Here is a 21,099-nt window from a genome sequence, read left to right on the forward strand (position 1 = left end):
CACATACAGGTGTATACCTTATGCTGCCATCTTGGTTTCCTCTCCTTGCCGTTTTCTTTACTGCACGTTGAGACCCACTAGGTTGATTTCATGACACAATGAAGGGCTGTGGCCTGCGGTATAAAAACGGCCCAGCTGGATATTGCCTTCAAATCAATCTCTGTGTTTTGTCAACGCTAGTTCAACTTGGGTTTGTCACTTGCGAGCCAAGAAGATGCCAACCCCTCGCATGTCCCCCGCCTCCCGCTCCAGCACTGTCCAGCCCACTCCTGGCCAGGCTGCCACGAGGAACAAACTCACTCACTTCTGGAACGAAGGCTTCTGGAATGTGCTCTGGTGGAAGGAGCTGGGAGCTAGACGGACGGTGGTTCTAACCAACCCCAGCCCTCCACAGTGGTCAGACAGGGCGCCTGGGGGAAGGTGCTCCAGCCACGAGTCTTAGTCTTGGCAACTCTAAGTTGGGCTTGTGGTCCCCACTCCTGAGAAGGATCCTGTGGATGAAATGACGCTGTACAGGAAACACTCCGAGACGCTGATGTAGAATAAGAACGATGTGTTTGGTCTTTGACCCGGTTCCAGGCACAGAGCTCTTAAAACCCTTGGTGCTTCCGAAGGGATGAGAGTGGTAAAGGGTCCGAGTTGCGGTCTTGAGGCGACTTTGGAAAAGCTCCTAGCTCTCCTGAGGATGGGGCCGGTTGCCAGCGGGGCCAACCAGGTGATCAGAGGTTGGAAATATCAGCCCACCCCTCACCACCGCCGGGAGGAGAGAGGGGCTGGGGATGTCAGTCCAATCGCTGATGGTCAGTGACTTAATCAACCGTGCCTGTGCAATGATTCCTCCACAGGAACCCCAAAGGGTGGGGCCCAGAGGGCTTCGCATTGGTGAACCCCTGGAGGTGCGGGAAGCTCTGGGCCCTCCCCACACCGAGGCCTGTGCTGTTCTGGAGTCACATCCTTCAGAGTAAACTAGCGAGTAAGGCGCTTCTCTGAGCTCGGTGAGCCACTCTAGCAAATCAGTCAAGTCCGAGGAGGAGGTCGAGGAAACCCCGGGTCGATGGCCTGCAGGTCAGAGGCACCGGTGAGGACTGCACTTGAGGTTGCCGCTGAGTTGGGGAGTCCTGTGGGTCTTAGCCGCAGCCTGTGGGTCTGCCGCCATCCCTGGAGACAGTGTCAGCACTGAGCTACATTGTGGGACACCCAGCTGGTGCCGGAGACCTGCGTGGTGGGTGGTGGTGGTGGTGGGGGGGAGACGCCGAACGCTGGAGGTGGGCGCAGAACTGTCTGGTCCCAGCATAGGGCTCCACGTGCAACGCTCTGCCCTTGGCAGTTCCCGTCCCTCCAGCCCCACAGTCACAAACACCTTTCATGCGGGTGGGAGAAGGAAGGGGATGTCCCCGCAAGCGTCTCTCAACTCCCCATGAAAGGCGAGTCCTGTGTGATAACGATGACGAACCGTGGGAAGGTAAACTCTCTCAGTCCTGTGAGAACCCTGGACGTGGGGGAAATGGTGCAGGAGTGTTATTAGGACAAAGGGCAAGGGCCTGGGACCCAGGGTCAGGGCCGAGGTCAGTACCCCTCTCGCGGCTCCTGCTCGACTCCCAACTGCAGGATTCTGGATTCCGGGCTGCATGCATCCAGGCGAAGCTGTGGGGGCAGGGGTGTGACCTCTGCTACCTTTGGCAAACTGCTCTCGGGCAGCGCTCTCCAGCCCTCACTGAGGTTTCGGGAATCCAAGAATACCAGGGTCAGAATGACCCGCAGGCCCCTCTCCATCCCTCGTGACTGCCCTGCCTGGGCTCACTCGTGTAATGAGGCTGCCAGAGTCCCAGGGCCTATCAGGGCTAGTGAACATGGGAGACCTGGCTGGGATTATTATAACCGCGCCCTAGAGCGCCCTGCTCTGCCGGGCACAGTGGCTGGCGGTGCTGACTCTCCTGCTGCCAGCTGCCTCACTGGGGCCAGAGGTGCCAGTCTGAAGCTTGGCTGTCTTCCAGGTGCGATCCCAGCCTCCCCTCCCCGTGGCTCGGAGAGGAGAGAGGGCACCTGTGCACCTCCACCCTCGGCCAAATAAAGGGCCTCAGAGAGCAAAGAGCAGCACCCTTTGTGGGAGATGCACTTAAAACTTACCATCTTCACGGTTTTTTAGTGTACAGTTCTTTTTTTCTCTTTTTAAATCCTCACCTGAGGATATTTTCCCTTTGAATTTTTGGAGAAAGTGGAAGAGAGAGGGAAAGACAGAGAAAAATGTTGATGTGAGAGAAACACATGGATTGGTTGCCTCCTGCATGTGCCCGACCAGGGCCCGGGGTCAGGGAGGAGCCTGCAACCAAGGAACATGCCCTTGACCAGAATCGAACCCGGGACCATTTGGTGAAGGAGAAGGAGAAGGAGAAGGAGAAGAAGAAACAATAAAATGGTAATAAATACATATCCATCAACAATTAAATCTAAAAACCAAAATAAACGAACAGGGAATCTAATGAACAAAATAAACTGATCAATAAAATAGAATCAGAGGCACGGAAACATGGAACAGACTAACGAATCTCGAGGGAAGGGGGGTGGGAAGAGATTAACCAAAGAACTTATATGCATACATGCATTACCCATGGACATAGACAATAGGATGGTGAAAGCCTGGAGAGGGGCAGGATCCTGGTGGAGGAGGACAATGGGGGGGGGGGAAAGAGGGAGACATCAGTAATACTCTCAATGATAAAGATATAATAAAAAATAATAAATAACTAAATAAGAATTCTCCAAGAGGATGAAGGGATTAAGAAGTACAAATTGGCATTTACAAAACAGTCAAGGGAAATTAAGATGGCGGCTGAGTAAGTGGATGTGGCACAAAGTGGACACACTACCAGGATCTCACTGGAATTACAACTAAAACACAGAAAAACTTCCTGAATAATCAACGGAAGACTCGCTGGAGAGAACCCTGATACCCGAGGACAGAAAGTGGAGACCGCATAGAGACTGGTAGGTGGGGTGGAGGCACGAAAGGGCTGGCCAGGCCCCCACAGACTGCAACTGAAGTTCCACAGAGATATCTCAGCTGTGGGGAGTTGCCAACGAGAACTCTGGGGTCTAACCCCCAAGCTGGACCCTGCAGCAGAGAGCACCAGAACTGAGAAGGGTACCCACATAGCAAATGGCTGTGAAATGCAGCGGGGTTGCTGTCTACCAGGGAGAGACAGCTGGAAACTCAGGCCCCCTCTTAAAGGGCCAATGCACAAAATTTCCTGTGCAGCCACTCACCTGGTGCTCTGGAAGAGGGAGGGCAGAGTGGACTGGAGCTGTGTGAGCAGAAGCCAGGGTTGAGGACTCTGGGATTAGAGCTTAAAAGGCAGACATCCCAGTTTCCTGTGCTGAGTCATTACCTCATGCTGTGGAGGTCATCTTTCTCATGCAGACAGTTGCTATGTAGGCAGTTTTGCTTGAGGGGAAGACAGTTGATTCACCCTATTGAAAATACCTTGCCCCTCGGTGTGGAGTTTCTGAAGCCCATTAAGAGTGTGAGAATAACAATTAGCCTCTAGGCAGAAGCAATTGCCCCACCCTGTTGAAAAAACTCTCATCACACCTGTGGATGACAGCCTGAGGGCTATTCAAAACTAAATCCAATCAATCTGCAAGCAGAGGCGGTCTCTGGAGGCTTTGAGTCATTGCCTGACCTAATTAGTCAGAAACAGTGTTTGACATTGTCCTGCACTAGAGATTGAGAGGTGTAGCAGATCTACCTTATACATAGTCACAAACCTGACCAGGCACCCAAAATGAAGAGACAAAGAAACAACCCCCAAATGAAAGAACAAGAGAATTCTCCAGAAGAAGAGATAAATGAAATGGAGATAAGAAATTTATCTGATACTAGTAGCCCTGCGCATGAATCTGTGTGCCAGTAGCTCTCTGCGGGGCCTGGCTGCTTGGCGCCCACTGCCCAGAGGCTCTCTGTGGCCCAGAGGCCCATCCACGGCCAGGCACGGAACGCTTGCCTCATCGCCAGGGCGATGATGCAAGCATTCCGCGCCCCAGCCTGGCCAGAGGCCCATCCATGGCCAGGTGCAGAACGCTTGCCTTGTCACTGCGGCAATGAAGCAAGCATTTCACCAGGCCACTCACGCTACCTGCTCTCAGCGGCCTCCCCCCTGGGACTGGGGGACTCAGGTGGGGCTGAGAGGACTGGGCGCCGCCATCTTGTGGTTATGGGCGCTGCCATCTTGTGGTCTTGGGCACCACCATCTTTTGTGATGGAGTGATGGTTAATTTGGATATTATACTTTTATTAGATAGGATAGAATTCAGAATAATGATGGTAAAGATGATCAACAGCATGAGAAAAGATATAATAACTATGAAAACAGAATGACATAGCACGAATAAAAAACACATTGGAAGGAATACACAGCAGATTAGAGGAAGCTGAGGATCAGATCAGTGAATTACAAGACAGGGTAGAAAAAAAATCAATCAGAGAACCAAAAAGAAAAAAAACAATTAAAAAAACAGGAGGACAGCTTAAGGGAGCTGTGGGACAACGTGAAATGTAACAATATTCGCATAGTAGGTGTGCCAGAAAAGGCAGAAAGAGAAAGGGATAGAGAACATGTTTGAAGAAATAATGGCAGAAAACTTCCCTAACCTAAAGAAGGAAAAAGTTACACAAGTTCAGGAGACACAGAGAGTTCCAAGCAAGAAGAACCCAAACAAGCCCACATAAACAAAATGAAAGACAAAAATCACAATCATATCAATAGACGCAGAAAAAGCATTCAACAAAATCCAACACCCGTTTTTTATAAAAACTCTCAGCAAAGTGGAAATGTTGGCCTATATCTCAACATGATAAAGGCCATATAGAACAAACATACAGCTAACATCATACTCAATGGGTAAAACTAAAACCATTTCCCCTAAGAACAGGAACAAACAGGAATGTCCGCTTTCACCACTCTTATTCAACATAGTACTGGAAGTCCTAGCCACAGCAATCAGACACGAAGAAAAAATACACGGCATCCAAATTGGAAAGGAGGAAGTAAAACTCTCACTATGCTCAGATGACATGATATTGTACATAGAAAACCCTAAAGACTCCACCAAAAAACTACTAGATTTAATAAATGAATTTGGTAATGTAGCAGGATACAAAATCAATATCCAAAAAATCGATGGCTTTTTTATACACCAACAGTGACTTCTCAGGAAAAAAAACACAAAACTAAACAAACAGCCCATTTATCATTGCAACAAAAGAATTAAGAGATTTAGGAATAAATTTAACCAAGGAGGCAAAAGACCTGTACTCAGAAAACTACAGGATGTTGAAAAAAGAGATAGAAGAACATATAAACAAGTGGAAGAATATTCTGTGTTCATGGATTGGTAGAATCAGCATCATCAAAATGTCCATCCTACACAAAGCAACCTATAGATTCAATGCAATCCTCATTAAAATACCAACAGCATATTTCACAGATCTACCACAAACACTCCAAAAATGTATATGGAACCAAAGAAGACCCCGAATAGCTGCAGCAATCTTGAGAAAGAAGAACAAAGTTGGAGGAATCACAATATCAGATATCAAGTTATACTACAAAGCCACCATAATCAAAACAGCTTGGTACTGGCACAAGAACAGGCATATAGACCAATGGAACAGAACGGAGAACCCAGAAATTGACCCAAGCCATAATGCTCAATTAATACTTGACAGAGGAGGCAAGAGCATGCAACGGAGTCAAGACAGTCTCTTCAACAAATGGTGTTGGGAAAATTGGCAGATACATGCAAAAAATGAAATTAGACCACCGACGTACACCATACACAAGAATAAACTCAAAATGGATAAAAGATTTAAATATAAGTCAAGAAACCATAAAAATCCTAGAAGAAACCATAGGCAGCAAAATATCAGACATCTCTTGTAGCAATATGTTTATGGATACAACTCCTAGGTCAAGGGAAACTAAGATGAAAATGAACAAATGGGACTACATCAAAATAAAAAGCTCCTGCACAGCAAAAAGAAACCATCAACAAAACAACAAGGGAGTCCACGGTATGGGTGTGGGAAGCCACCCATTGTCTTCACTCTCAGAGAAGTGTAACCAAGGAGCCTGGAACGCTGGTGACCCTTGAGACCCTCCCTGGCCAAGGCCCGAGCTATGCACTGATTGTTTAGTCCAGACAATGGTGGCTTAAGCAATTTCCTGACCAAACAGTCTCAGAGTAAATCTTCCTAATACTTAACTGATTTTTAAGATAGTCTGTCTGTTACTGCAATTACCTGCCTGCCTAAGGGCTAGATGTGTGTCCAAAATTGAATAAAAGGTTGGCAAGGCCTGAGCACCAGTGGAAGTCCTTTCCCTTGCATTGGGTTTCCCGCCTGGCCCCCGATATTTCCAAATTATTATTTCTTGTCTCGTCTCTTTCATTTGCGCTCGGCCCTTCTCCAGATCCTGAACCCTGAACCACGCAGGACATGGGTCTCACATCGGGAGAACATATGTAGCAATGATACATCTGATAAAGGGTTAATATCCAAAATATATAAGGAACTCATACAACTTAACAAAAGGAAGACAAACAATCCAATTAAAAAAATGGGCAAAGGACCTACATAGACACTTCTCCAAATGGACATACCAATGGCCAATAGACATATGAAAAAATGCTCAAAGTCTTAGCCACAATGCTCACTGATCATCAGAGAGATGCAAATTAAAATGACAATGAGGTATCACCGAACACCTGTCAGAATGGCTAACATCAACAAATCAACAAATGACAAGTGCTGGCAAGGATGTGGAGAAAAGGGAACCCTAGTGCACTGCTGGTAAAAATGCAGACTTGTACAACCATTATGGAAAGCAGTATGGAATTTCCTCAAAAATGTAAATATGGAACTGCCATTTGACCCAATGATCCTACTTCTAGGAATATATCCTAAGAAACCTGAAGCACCAATCAGAAAGAATGTATGCACCCCTATGTTCTTGGCAGGGTTATTTACAATAGCTGAGATCTGGAAACAGCCCAAGTGCCCATCAGTAGATGAGTGGATAAAAAAGCACTTACACCATGGAATACTGCATTACAGTAACATTCCCTTTGAGACAGCATGGAGGGACCTGGAGAGTATCATGCGAAGTGAAATAAGTCAGTCAGAGAAAGACAAGAATCACATGATCTCACTCATATGTGGAATCTGTGGACGAAAGGGGCCACATGCTGACCTGACAAGCTCAGGGGAGGCCTGCGTGGCAGTCTTGCAAACTCAGAGACCTAAAATAACCACAAAAGATGGTTTGAAAATTAAATATTTAACTACAAACAGGTTATAGTGGGTAGTCATGTCCTAGGCCGATATTTTCCCTAAGATCAACTTAGATCTTCTTTACTGAGCCCCTTTGCCTTTTTGCCTCTAAGATAACATATCTGTGAGATGTCTGGGTAACTTGTAACTTCCTTTTTACCCCGGACCTCTCAGGGCACAACAAATGGCACCGGACAGTCCCTCATTGTTATTGTTATCAAGTTAATTGCCAACTGTTAATTACATTAAAGTATCCTGTATCCATCTCTGTAAAAGAAGCACCTGCCCATCATTTCACTTTTTACCCTATCCCAGAGGTTTCCCCCTTTTGCTTTATCCCACCTCCCTAATCTATCACCAATGAATTTCATGTAACTCACCTACGTCCCTTTCCTTTGATGGCAATGTATAAATACAGATGTAACTCTCCATTCTCCGGAGCATTGTCTCAGTTCATTGAGGTTCTGCTTCCTGGCATATGTCGACAGTTTGGCTCAAATAAACTCACAAAAATTCTTTACAGGTTTCAATGGTATTTTTTTTTTCGTTAACATTACTTGGCGTAGTCACGGCAGGATTCCAAAGAAGCTCACCCAGGACCACCTTGCGGACTCAGACTCAGTGCTAGGATCCAGCAAGGGGTCCATTGAGCCCCGGCGGCTCTCCGCCGTATCAGGTGAATCTGGGTGAGGTGTCTCTTGGATCCAGGACCTTCCCTTGTTTTGGTAGAGGGTCTGACTTTATTTGAGCTGTATTTTAAAATCCTCGAGGTGGAACTAAGATTAAGGGTTAATAGAACCCAGGTTAAGGCAAGACTGGAGGAAAAAACAGGTGGCTGGTTTTGATTTCGGCTTTTCGATTGGAATTGCTTTCTGAGAGTCTGAGCAAAACACCTTCGCTAAACTTAAGAGAGCTGACAGCTCCGAAGATAAAGGGGCACACATCCTCCCTCCTGCCTGATTCTCAGGTGTTCTTAGGCGACTAAGAACCTCTGTGGAGGTGTCAGAGGTCATCCCTCACGACGGGAAGGAGCCCCATAGGGAAATTCCAATTCAACTGTAATTAACTGACCGGCTTGTCCGGGGGAGCGCCCATAAGGCCTGGTAAGCCAGCGCCCCGAGCCCTTCTGGCTGTTTGAGACAGCCAGGAGAGAAACCGAGGCACGTAAGAAGGTTGAATTGCGACATGAGGGGTGAGAGCCTCATGGAGCTCAACCCATAAGCAGTACACTTTGCAACCCACTATATAACACCCCTAGAAAATTTGCTCAGAATCTGCAGATATTCAATAATAATAATAAACTTTAAAAGATGGGAAATCGCACCTCTGAGGTTGCTAAACCCCAAGAATCCCAGCCCCCTGTTAACACTCCAGCAGGGTACATGTACAATTCATATGGAATTTCAACTTGCAAGTATCTACAGAAATGGGAAAATTTAACTCAAAATGATACCAACTTGAAATGGCCAAAGTGGGGGCACTTTTGACACCCCCAAATTGATTTTTCTGCGCGCTCAATTAGAAAAAGCCGGCTCTAAAATTAAATTAAATGACTGGGAAGCTTATCTTGATGGGAAATTAGAGGCTTCTAGGAGAGGATCGGATAAAATGTCTTCCGTACAAGAAGTTAATGAGAAAATCTTGGAGACTGTCTCTGAACTGAAGGCTACTGAAGCAAGTAAGTGCCAAGACCTCATTCCTCCCCCTCCCACCACTCTCCGGATACCCTTCGCTCTCTGAGCTTCCTTGTGCAGACTCGCCCTCCACCTCTCTTCTTCCTCCTTCTGTATCTCCTCAACGACCATTCCCTGCTGACCCAGGGAAAACGAGAATACAAACTCAGAGAAAGATAATTCAAGAATTCTAACAGCTCCTTTCCGGGAAAAGCCTGTCTCAGGTAGAGGGGATCCAGCAATTGTATATGTTCCTTGGACTAGAACAGAATTAAAAACCTAACTGAAGATTTTCCTGACCCTCTGCAGGACCCTGATGGGTTTGCAAAGGAATCTGATTTAACTGTTAGAACATATGACCCTGGCTATTCGGACCTGTTCCAATTAATACACCTACTGGCTTCTGAGAGCAAGGCAACAGAATGGCTGAATAAGGTTCACTGGCATACTCCTGTAAATGATTTTTTAAAACAGAAAGAGACAGACAGAGAAAAATGCAGGGAATTGGCCCACCGGCTTTATCAAGCCATACCTGAGATTTTTCCTCGGAGAATGGACCGGACCAAGATCCAGCAATGGAAAAGAAAGCCTGATGAACCAGTGCTTGATTTCTTGGAACGTTTTGAAAAGACTTTCAAACGGTATTCAGGTCTGTCACCAGACAGTTTCAAGGACCATCAAAATGATGCCTTACTAAATTCGGCATTTTTGGAAGGACTGGATGAAGAACTTGTAACTCTGACCAGACAACATAAATCAAACGGGCAGACTACCCATGCTGATGAACTGGCCATTCTGGCTGATCAGACATCTAAAACTATCCCAAAGAGAGAAAAAGAGAAAGTTACCCAAATTATGAACTTACAGCTTCAACAATTAAGCAACCAAGCCAGTTCTACTCCGAAGTCTCTTAGAAAAGGAGAGAAAGGGGTCTGTTTTTACTTCAAAAAGCTAGGCCACCATAAGAAAGACTGTAGAAAACTGAAATGGGGTTTGCAAAGAGAAAACAGACAGAAGCAAGCACAGGGCTGCTTCGAGGACTATGAGAGGGTACTTCCCCTTCTCCATACTAATACTTTAGGAGAAATTGAAATTATCATAAAAAGCCCTTGTGGATACTGGGGCCACTTTACCTGTTCTTAACCCTACCCATTTAACTTTCCCTCTCCCTCGGAGCAAAGCTTCTGCACAAACGGTAGGGGTATCTAACCAACCAATGACTGTTTTTAAGTCAGAACCTGTCCCCTTTCAACGAGGGGATGTTACGGGGCAACATATATTCTTACTGGTCAAATCAGCCCCAATTCACCTGATAGGGAGAGATTTTCTTTTTTTTTTTTTTTTTTTTTTTTAAATATATATTTTATTGATTTTTTACAGAGAGGAGGGAGAGGGACAGAGAGTCAGAAACATCGATGAGAGAGAGACATCGATCAGCTGCCTCCTGCACGCCCCCCACTGGGGATGTGCCCGCAACCAAGGTACATGCCCTTGACCGGAATCGAACCCGGGACCCTTCAGTCCGCAGGCTGATGCTCTATCCACTGAGCCAAACCGGTTAGGGCAGGAGAGATTTTCTTGAAACCCATGATGCTCATATATCTTTTTCCCGAAAAGGTGAAATGTATTTAGAACTAAATGAATCAGATACTGAACCAATTGGGAAAATAATGATTTTAAAGGAACTTTCACCAGAGGAAAATAATCTTGAAACTGAACGTTTGTTGCAAAAAGTTCCAATGCAACTTTGGGCCCTTTTCCAGTACGGATATTGGCGAGATTGAGTCAGCCACTCCTATTAAAATAACTTTAGATAATACTTTGCCTTTACCTAATATTCGCCAATATCCTCTAAGACCTGATGCACTAGCTGGAATTAAGCCCATTATACAAGATTACTTAAAAAGAGGACTTTTAATTCCATGTACAAGTCCCTGTAATTCTCCTATCTTTCCAGTAAAGAAACCAAATGGGAAAGGATGGAGATTTGTGCAGGATCTCAGAGCTATAAATAGGATAGTTATTCCCCGACATCCTGTGGTTCCAAATCCACATACTTTATTATCAACTATTCCTGAGGACTGCCAATATTTTTCAGTAATAGATTTATGTAGTGCTTTTTTCAGCATTCCAGTAGAAAAGGACAGTCAATATCTCTTTGCTTTAACTGGGGCAGATCGACAATTTACTTGGACTGTGATGCCCCAAGGATATACAGAAAGCCCCATCTATTTCTCCCAGATATTAAAAGCTGATCTAAATGATGTTAAATTTCCTCGAGATTCCACTCCAATTCAGTATGTGGATGATTTACTTGTATGCTCTAGGACATTACTAGACTCTCGAAAGGACACAATTTACCAACTGCAACAGCTAGCTATACAGGGACATAAGGTCTCGAAGGATAAGCTTCAGTTTTGCTTACCTCAAGTAAAATACTTTGGCCATCTCATATCAAAGGATGGGCTACTGCTTAACCCCCAAAGACTTAGAGGAATCCTATCTTTCCCTCTTCCAAAAACAAAAAAGCAGCTTAGAGGATTCCTGGGCTTGACTGGATATTGTAGACATTGGGTTCCAAGCTTTTCATCGATAGCCCAGCCTCTCTATGCCCTGTTAAAGTCAGATACACCTGATCCAATTCAGTGGAACCCTGAAGGGAAGCAAGCTGTTGAGACTCTGAAGGAGGTACTGTCTAAAGCTCTGCTCTGGGGCATCCAAACTATAAACTTCCCTTCTTCCCTTTCACATATGAAAGTAAGGGCAATGCTTTAGGAGTTCTAACTCAGAAACACGGAGACCACCATAGACCTACAGGGTATTATAGTCAGCAACTAGACTCAGTGGCAAAAGGGCTCCCTCCTTGCATGAGGGCCACCTCAGCTACAGCCTTGTTATGTAAACAGACAGAAGAGATAGTCATGGGCTCCCCTTTAACTATATATGTTCCTCATTCTGTTGAATCCTTGCTGAACTCTCATCATACTCAACACTTCTCTGTCCGTCGACTGGCTTCTTATGAAGTACTCCTGCTCTCTGCACCTAATACTACTTTAACTCGATGTAATCGCCTTAACCCTGCCACGTTGTTACCCTCTTTACAGGATGGAGACACCCACAATTGTGTTTTACTTACTGACCACCTTCTTGCTCCTAGGAACGATTTATAGGAAACTCTATTGATAATACTGACTTAATTTGGTTCACAGATGGATCCTATCAAAGGGTGAACAAGGACATTTCCGAGCTGGATATGCAATAACTTCCATGGTGGATATAACTGAAAGTTCTTCTCTGCCTGGAATCAGATCTGCCCAGCAAGCTGAACTCATTGCTTTGACTCTGGCTTGCCAACTGGCCAAAGGTCAAGTAGCCAATATCTGCACTGATAGTTGCTATGCATTTGGTGTAGCTCATGACTTTTGAATGTTATGGAAGCAGCGAGGCTTCTTAACTTCCTCTGGGCAGCCCATAAAAAATGGAAAACTGGTTGCAGAATTTTTAGATGCTATACAGCAACCAAAACAATTGGCAATTATAAAAATCCCAGGGCATTCTAAAGCCACCACCATGGAAGCAAAAGGAAATCATTTTGCTGATGCTGCAGCTAAGCAGGCAGCATTGAACAGTCAAGTTATCCAGACCCGAGAATGTTCTTTACTTCCTATTAAATCAATAAGAGATTATCTTATACAGTTTCAACACACAGCCACGAAAGGCGAAAAGAGAATATGGCAACAAAAAAGGGGGAACTTTTGACCTAGACAGACAGATATGGCTTGGACCCAATCAGAAACCTATTTTACCTGTAGGGGCCCAACTCCCTGTACTTCAACATGTACATGAGCTAACACATTGGGGTCCTGAAAAGATGATTTCATGGAGTAAACAATATTACTGGAAACCTTCTCCTACAGTAGCTCATAAAGTGTACAGCAAATGCTCTATCTGTCCAAAATATAGCCCAGGAAAATCACTCCATGGATCCCAAGGACATTTCCCACTTCCTTTGGGCCCATTTGAAATATGGCAATTGGATTTTATCCAAATGCCATCATTTCAAGGTTACAAATATATATTAGTCATGATTTGTATGTTTTCTCACTGGGTTGAGGCATTCCCTTGCAGGAGAGCAACAGCATTAACAGTTGGTTAATTGTTACTAGAAAAAATAATTCCTAATTGGGGAATTCCCTCTGAGTTACATAGTGACCGAGGGACTCATTTCACTGTGCAAATAATAAAATCCATCTGTAACATTTGGCCTATACTACAGCATTTCCATTGTGCCTATCACCCCCAGTCTTCAGGACTGGTGGAACCTACCAACGGTATAATCAAAACTCAACTAGTCAAAATTTCAGAAGCCTATAATCTCCCCTGGACAAAAGCTCTCCCTATAGTACTCCTCAACCTGAGATCTACTCCTTTTGGTAAACAGAAGCTTTCTCCTCATGAAATAGTCACTGGTCGCCCTATGCATTTGGATGAAGGGGCATAGGAACCAATGTTACTAAAAGGAGACTGTCTACATTATTGTCAAGGGCTTATTAACCAACTTAAAGAAATTGGTAACAGATTCATTTCACAGTGCGTTCCCGGTAGATGAAGATTTCAAAGGTCACGGCTTACAACCAGGAGATTTGGTGTCTTGGAAAAGACACCAAATAAAAGACTCTCTCCAACCTCGTTGGAGGGGACCTTACCAGGTATTACTAACTAACACATGTGCAGCTAAACTTAAAGGAGTTAGCTCATGGATTCACATTTCTCATTTAAAAAAGGCACCTGACTGTGAACGGATGTCTACTCCCAGCTCTGACACCCATCTCCGTCTGCCAAAGACTTTTCAAGGACAAGAAACAGCTGAGACCTTTGGAGGACGAGAAGTCGCTGACCACGGAGGCAGACAGCTATCCCAAGACAACGTCAACAAGGCCTGTATGCTCATAAAGTGATACCGCTTGAACGTCGTTTTTATATCATCTGTTTGTTATTGATTGAATGTATATAAAATGATTTTCATATTATTATTATCCTTATGGTTCCCTAGTGGAAACAATATCTGCCTCCCCAGACCTCCTCCCTTATTAGATATGAAAAAATTTAACTTGGATACCTGCTAATCTTTCCCACCTACTACACAATGATGTTCTGATTACCGGGTATGATGGTGAAATTAATGCTTTATTGGCCACACATTGGTCTTCTCCTACTATCAATATAAGCTTTGGTACATTTTTTTTCCTGGCTATATCTACTATAAAGGACCCACCTTAAGCAAATACCTCCAAGAACACCTCCCTGATAATTCCACTGGTAGAATTATATATGGATTGAACCTGGATGAATATTGTATAGCTATAGAGATGGATGATGAAAAGCTAAGAAAAACACCTGGATATGATGGCCAAAGGCTTGCAGCAGCCTGTCCTATTTGTCACAGCATATCTTGTCCTCGGACTCACCAGCCATGCTCTTGTGGCTGGATGTCTGTGAAACAAGAAAGAAATCGGTGGGTCCCATTTCAGAAATTATTGGCATTACTTGGTGGGTAGATATGTCTGTAACTACCCCACCATCCTTGCGTCCTGGACGCTTGTGGAAAGCCCTATGGGATACTCAAACTCTAGCTCATTTGGGGGTCACCTCCACCCATTTAACGATGGCATGGGAAACTCAACATTTTTGGGTCCACTCAGGATACCCTAACTGCTCCCAAGCCATAGCTACCCAATGACAACAACATTCCTGGTGGATCCAACAACATTGGCCCCCTAAAAGAAGAAAAAGGGGAATACTTGGAGGAGTAGGGGCTGGCCTTGGTATCCTGGGACAAGCTGAACTTGCAGCTAATGAAGCAAGTTATTCATTAGAAAAAGATTTTTATCTGAAATAGGTCATATAGAGGGAATGCTGTTTCAGGAAGAAGGAAAAGGGTGGGAAGCAGCATGGAAAGACAATAAAGCCTTAGTTTCATGGCTAGAACAGACGCGACAGACTATAAAAACTCATGCACAAACCCAACAATGGGAGCATGCCTGTACCCTAACTCAACAGGGCCTATTATCTATGCTAATGCAAATGGAATCTGAAGTGGCTATGAAACAAAGGCCAACTATGATGGCTGCAGGAGCCCAGGCCAGACACTTATGGGACTCATATGTTCTCCAGGAATTTGGAAAATTTTGGATGGGAAATGCAATCTACGACGTTGTGTCTTAAAAGCCCAGGTGCCTCGGTTAAATCCTAAGCTTAAATTCCCAGTAGTTCAACTGGCCGGCATAGGGACCATCCTAAATAATACTAGAATACTTCCAATGGGAAGTAGATGGGCCATATCTTACCTAATAAAAGAGAAACATGCAAATTAACCATCACTCCGCTACGCCCACAGCCAATCCGAGTGAGTATGCAAATTAACCCATCAAAGATGGAGGTTAATTTGCATATGCAGGCAAGGAGCGGAGTGGAGTGAAGCCTGCTATGAGGGGAAGGGGGGCAGCGGGGGGAGCTACTGTAGTGGTGCTTCAGACAGAAGCGGGGACTTGCCGGCTCTGGGCGGCTGGGAGTGAAGCCAGGGGAAGGAAGGCCTATTCTTGCACGAATATCGTGCAACGGGCCTCTAGTTTAAAAATAATAAACAGTGGGAACCCATCTCACTGTCTGATTGTGAAAGTCGGAAAGGTGAATGGTTATGCCCCCAATCCATATGGAATACTGAATTCACCCAGTCCTGGCCTATTGTATCTACCCCCACGAATAACAATATATGGTTGTGGGAACCCCTTTCACGTCCCGCGTGGTTCAGGGTTCCGGTTCAGGCTTCGGGTTCTGGAGAAGGCCACACACAAATGAAAAGAGACTTAGAAAAGTATTAATTTGGGAATATCGGGGGCCAGGCGGGAGCCCACCTCTAGTGGGAGGACTACCCCCTGCTCTGGCCTTGCTATCCCTTTTACCGAGACTATGGGATACACCCATAACCTTTAGGCAGGAAAATCCAATAACAGAAATTTACATAAGACAAACAGGTGGAGGCTGCTTCAGCTAATAATGTTTCAACTAAACAGTGAGCGAACTAGGTATGACCTTTCAGACAATCAGTGAGTGAACCAGCTCTGACCTTTCAGAGCAATGAAAGTTGTTGACAATGATCAGTTTCCGGCATATGGTATATGGGAAAGGGGTGTTTTTGCTGGGAAGGGTTAAAAAACTCTTCTGTTATACTAAGCGATTTTTACTGTAATAACATCAAGTTTACATTAAATAATACTGGAATATGGTGTAATACTGAAATTATAGGCAGAATAACCTTGCCTGAGGTTCATAAAACCTATGATAACATCGATACTGAAAAACCCATGTATTGGGAAATTGAACTTAATCCTCCCCATGAAGTCATTTCTATGGAAACTAATTTGTCAGAAGAAAAATTAGAGCTTCTAGATAATGAAATAGTAGAGAGTCTAAATTCATCTGGCCAAACATATCATAAGGTACAACTGACAGTGGATGAAGGAGGAAAACATAGAATTAGCTTAATAAAAAATTATGATAATACGTGTAAAGGGTTTTTCGGTTGGCTGGGATGACTGTTCCCCTTAGACTTTTCCTTGTCTAGTATTAGACATTTTCTGTTCCTAATCACTGTTATTGGTTTAGTATTGTTACTTTTGTTCATGATATGTAAATGTTATATTAGATGCAGAAAAGCAAAATGTAAGACAAACAGCAAAAAGACTAGGTTCATGGTGGCTCAAAAATTAGAAATGATCCAGAATACTTTTAACAAGGACATACAGGATCTGACTGCCTCCCATTTACCTGCCTTTAAATATATACATATACATATACATACATATATATATATATATATAAAATTCGACCTTAAATGCCATCTAAGGTTATGGTCTTGCCCCATCCCCAGTGGTCCACCTGCTCAGCAAGACGTGCTGACACTGAGACATCCTAGGAATGAGCCTTCCCAGCACCGTGGGACTCCATTATCCAACCAAAAGGTTGGTCATCAGTGCATCCTTTGGATTGATTTATGACCAAAAGGGGGATGTGTGGATGAAAGGAGCCACATGCTGACCTGACAAGCTCAGGGGAGGCCTGCGTGGCAGTCTTGCAAACTCAGAGACCTAAAATAACCACAAAAGATGGTTTGAAAATTAAATATTTAACTACAAACAGGTTATGGTGGGTAGTCATGTCCTAGGCCGATATTTTCCCTGACAAAGATCAACTTAGATCTTCTTTACTGAGCCCCTTTGCCTTTTTGCCTCTAAGATAACACATCTGTGAGATGTCTGGGTAACTTGTAACTTCCTTTTTACCCCGGACCTCTCAGGGCACACAAATGGCACCGGACAGTCCCTCATTGTTATTGTTATCAAGTTAATTGCCAACTGTTAATTACGTTAAAGTATCCTGTATCCATCTCTGTAAAAGAAGCACATGTCCATCATTTCACTTTTTACCCTCTCCCAGAGGTTTCCCCACTTTGCTTTACCCCACCTCCCTAATCTATCGCCAATGAATTTCATGTAACTCACCTACGTCCCTTTCCTTTTGATGGCAATGTATAAATACAGATGTAACCCGCCATTCTCCGGAGCATTGTCTCAGTTCATTGAGGTTCTGCTTCCCGGCATATGTCGACAGTTTGGCTCAAATAAACTCACAAAAATTCTTTACAGGTTTCAATGTTTTTTTTTTTGTTAACAAATCTAATTAACAAAATAAGCTGATGAAAGGAGTGAATCCTGAGATATAGAAGCATGGAGCAGAGTGCAAAATCTCAGAGGGAAGTCGGGGGAAGGTAGGTGGGTGGGTGGGTGGGAGGTGAAGACCTTGTATGCATATATGCATAACCCATGGCCACAGACAATAGGGTGGTGAAGGCCTGGGGCAGGGGGTGGGGGCGGGCTGAAGAAGGTCAATGGGGGAAAAAAGAGGAAATATGTAATACTTTCAACAATAAAGATTTATTTAAAAACAAACAAACAAACAAAAGAAAACCCAAAATAGTCAAGGGAATGTAAGGCACAGCATAGGGACTAAGTCAATAACTATGTGTAAGTAGCAGGTGGATTGGAATTGCTGGGAGGTCACGTTCCTACGTTACACAAATGTCTAACCACTAAACTGTACACCTGAAACTAATATAATATTGAATGTCAACAGGAATTGAAAATTTTAAAAAATAAACATTTTTTAAAAGGAGAAAAAAGAAGAATCAGAACCAAGGATAGGAAAGTAGGGTGAGGGCGGGTGGATATGACCTGTGATTGGGAGGGAAACAGGCAGATGAAGGGACAGGAGCAAACATCAGAGGACCACCTGTGGCAGAGGGGGTCTGAAAGCGCCCCTGGGTGAGGAATGTGAGGGGACAACCCAGGGGTCCGGGCTGCCTGTCACCACGTGAGCCAATTAAGCAGAGACAGGGTTGAATCCTGTATGAGCGTTTGTTCCAGGGATGCCGGCAGGATGGGAGAGCAGCAGGTCATCCGTAAAAATCTGCTCTGCACCCCCCATAAGCCAGCCGCTCACATTGGTTAATTCAGGCGTCCTCAAACTACGGCCCGCGGGCCACATTCGGCCCGCTGAGGACATTTATCCAGCCCGCCGGGTGCTGCTGCCTGTCCTGCTTAGCAGCTGACTCGTCCCGGTCCCGCAGTGCGCATAGGAATTTGTTCATAGTTTTTTTTTTTTTTTAAACTATAGTCTGGCCCTCCAACGGTCTGAGGGACAGTGAACTGGCCCCCTGTTTAAAAAGTTTGAGGACTCCTGATAGATGGACAAAGATTACACGGGAAAGTAGGCACGGGATAATCATTACAGGTTACAAGTCATGTGGACTGGGGGCGGGAGTGGAGGGGGAGAAGTGGGGGGAAGGTCACAGAGGGCCGGGGCCTCGGGGCGCCCTGGGACCAGATTACAGGTAACAGGGGCTGGAGGTTGTAGGAGCAGGTACTTCTGGGACTAGGTTGGTTCAACCACGAGGTCATAAATTTTTCCATAATGACAGGCAGTTCTCGGGACAGGAGGACGGACTGCATTCCGATGTTGGCTCCCAGGTCCCAGGGCGCACAGCTCCCAGCCAGGTGAGAATGTGCTTTCTCTAAGCAGAACAGAACTATCACGGTTAACAGCATAATTAATGTTTCTTATAATTATAGTTAGTTTCCAGTATTCTATTTCTGCCCCTAACAGGAACAGCGAGGACGAGGGCAGGGGCAGGAGGCTGTGTGGTTGCTCAGGCAGAGAGAGGGGCAGAGATACCACCTTCCCTCTGCCCTGTCCAGTCCCCACACCCACCCGCGCAGCTCCTCAGGGCCTGGGCAAGGCCAAGAGAGGGGCCAAGGGCTCGGGACCTCAGTGGGGGTGGGGAGGGGGGAAGGTGCAGGTGTGGCTGAAACCAGCTGGGAGGGTGGGGCGAAGGAGGCCGTCTAGTGAGACCCCAGAGGGACAGGGCAGGCACCCACACTCAGGCACCATCGGGGGCACAGCAAACTGTTAAGAAAGGAGAAAAGGCCGTGATAGAACATTTGAACCTGAATCTGCCTAAACATTCACCCCCAAATAATTGACTTCACCTGACAGAGTGGGTTTTCAATCCCAAAAGGCTGATGTACCTTAAGGCAAGTTTCTTTCTTTTCAGCAGAATGGCGTCCCCCTTCCCCCAGAGGAAGCTTCGGGGCGTTTACAAAATGAAGCAACCCCACCTCTGGCTCCAAAATGAAGCAACCCCATCTCTGGCTCCAAAATGAAGCAACACCACCTCTGGCTCCCAGAGTTAGGGTGCTCCTTCCTTTCTGTGGCGCGCGCGCACACACACACACACACACACACACACAGCGTCCCCCATGGGGCAGATCCGTTTGCTCACCCACCTCTCCTGGGCTTTTGTTTCTCAAGAGCTGCTGTGGTAAACACCACCCCTAGCCCAGTGGCCGGCCTGGTCCAAGGCCCCAGGACAGAGGGCAAAGATCAGGGAGGCCTGGCTGGCACAGCTGCCTGGCTTGCACAGCTGCCCGGCTTGCACGCACTCGGAGAGACACACATCCCAGCGCAGGACTGCACTGCGGGCTCGTTCCCACAGATGGGTTCTGCCATTGCCTAGCTGTGTGGCCACGGGCCAGCCACCGATCTCTAGAAGCCTCGGTCTCCTCATCTGCAAAATGGGAGAGTTGGGGACCACCGTCCTGTATCTTAAATCATGGGGGTCAGTTGTGTTTTGGAGTTTCCAATTTTGGGGGTGCAGGTATTATAATGTTAGGTCTGATCCAATGATTGAATCGATACCCCCTCCCCTGGGAACTGCCCTTTAGGCCACTTCACCATGGACATTCCACTTGCTAAGACCATTATCTCTCCCCTCAGGACTTTCCCAGAACCTAGACCTGCACAGAGAATTCTCTGCCCCAGAAAAGGCCCACCTAGAGTCCTTTAAAAACCTCTGACCCGCCCTAACCGGTTTGGCTCAGTGGATAGAGCGTCGGCCTGCGGACTCAAGGGTCACAGGTTCGATTCTGGTCAAGGGCATGTACCTTGGTTGCGGGCACATCCCCAGTAGGGGGTGTGCAGGAGGCAGCTGATCGATGTTTCTCTCTCATCGATGTTTCTAGCTCTCTAACCCTCTCCCTTCCTCTCTGTAAAAAATCAATAAAATATATTAAAAAACAAACAAACAAACAAAAAAAACCTCTGACCCCCCGTCTTTGGGTGCTGGTACTATTTGGGGGCTCAGCCCATCTGGTACCCAGATGACCTAATGCATTTATAATCCCTCTCCACTTTGGGCTCGTGCATTCCTCCTCCCGTGACCCTAACAATACATTGTGTAACGTCTCAGCAGCCCTCCCTAGTCAAGCACAGTCAATATTTTCCCAGTAAAACAGAGAATATTTGCATTAAGTGGGGTGCGTGAAAACTGTAAACTTGCACCAATTCAGGTCAAATTTTACCACCCAATGAGCCAGGAAAGAAGAATGTTCGCAGAGCATTTTGCATTTCACACTTCAGGGTAAGGTGCGGGAGCTTTCACGTCCTCCCCTCCCGCCGTGGGACGGAGCTGTGACAGCAATCATT

General features: G+C 45.6%; 1 protein-coding gene across 1 annotated transcript in view; it reads right to left on the reverse strand.

Moving 5' to 3' along the window:
- The window catches only part of MB (myoglobin), a 63,940-nt gene that overhangs the window by 27,969 nt on the left and 14,872 nt on the right, over nt 1–21,099 (reverse strand). The gene's annotated exons all lie outside the window — the stretch shown is intronic.

This window comes from Plecotus auritus, assembly GCF_963455305.1.
Source record: "Plecotus auritus genome assembly, chromosome: 3".
Taxonomy (NCBI): Eukaryota; Metazoa; Chordata; class Mammalia; order Chiroptera; family Vespertilionidae; genus Plecotus; species Plecotus auritus.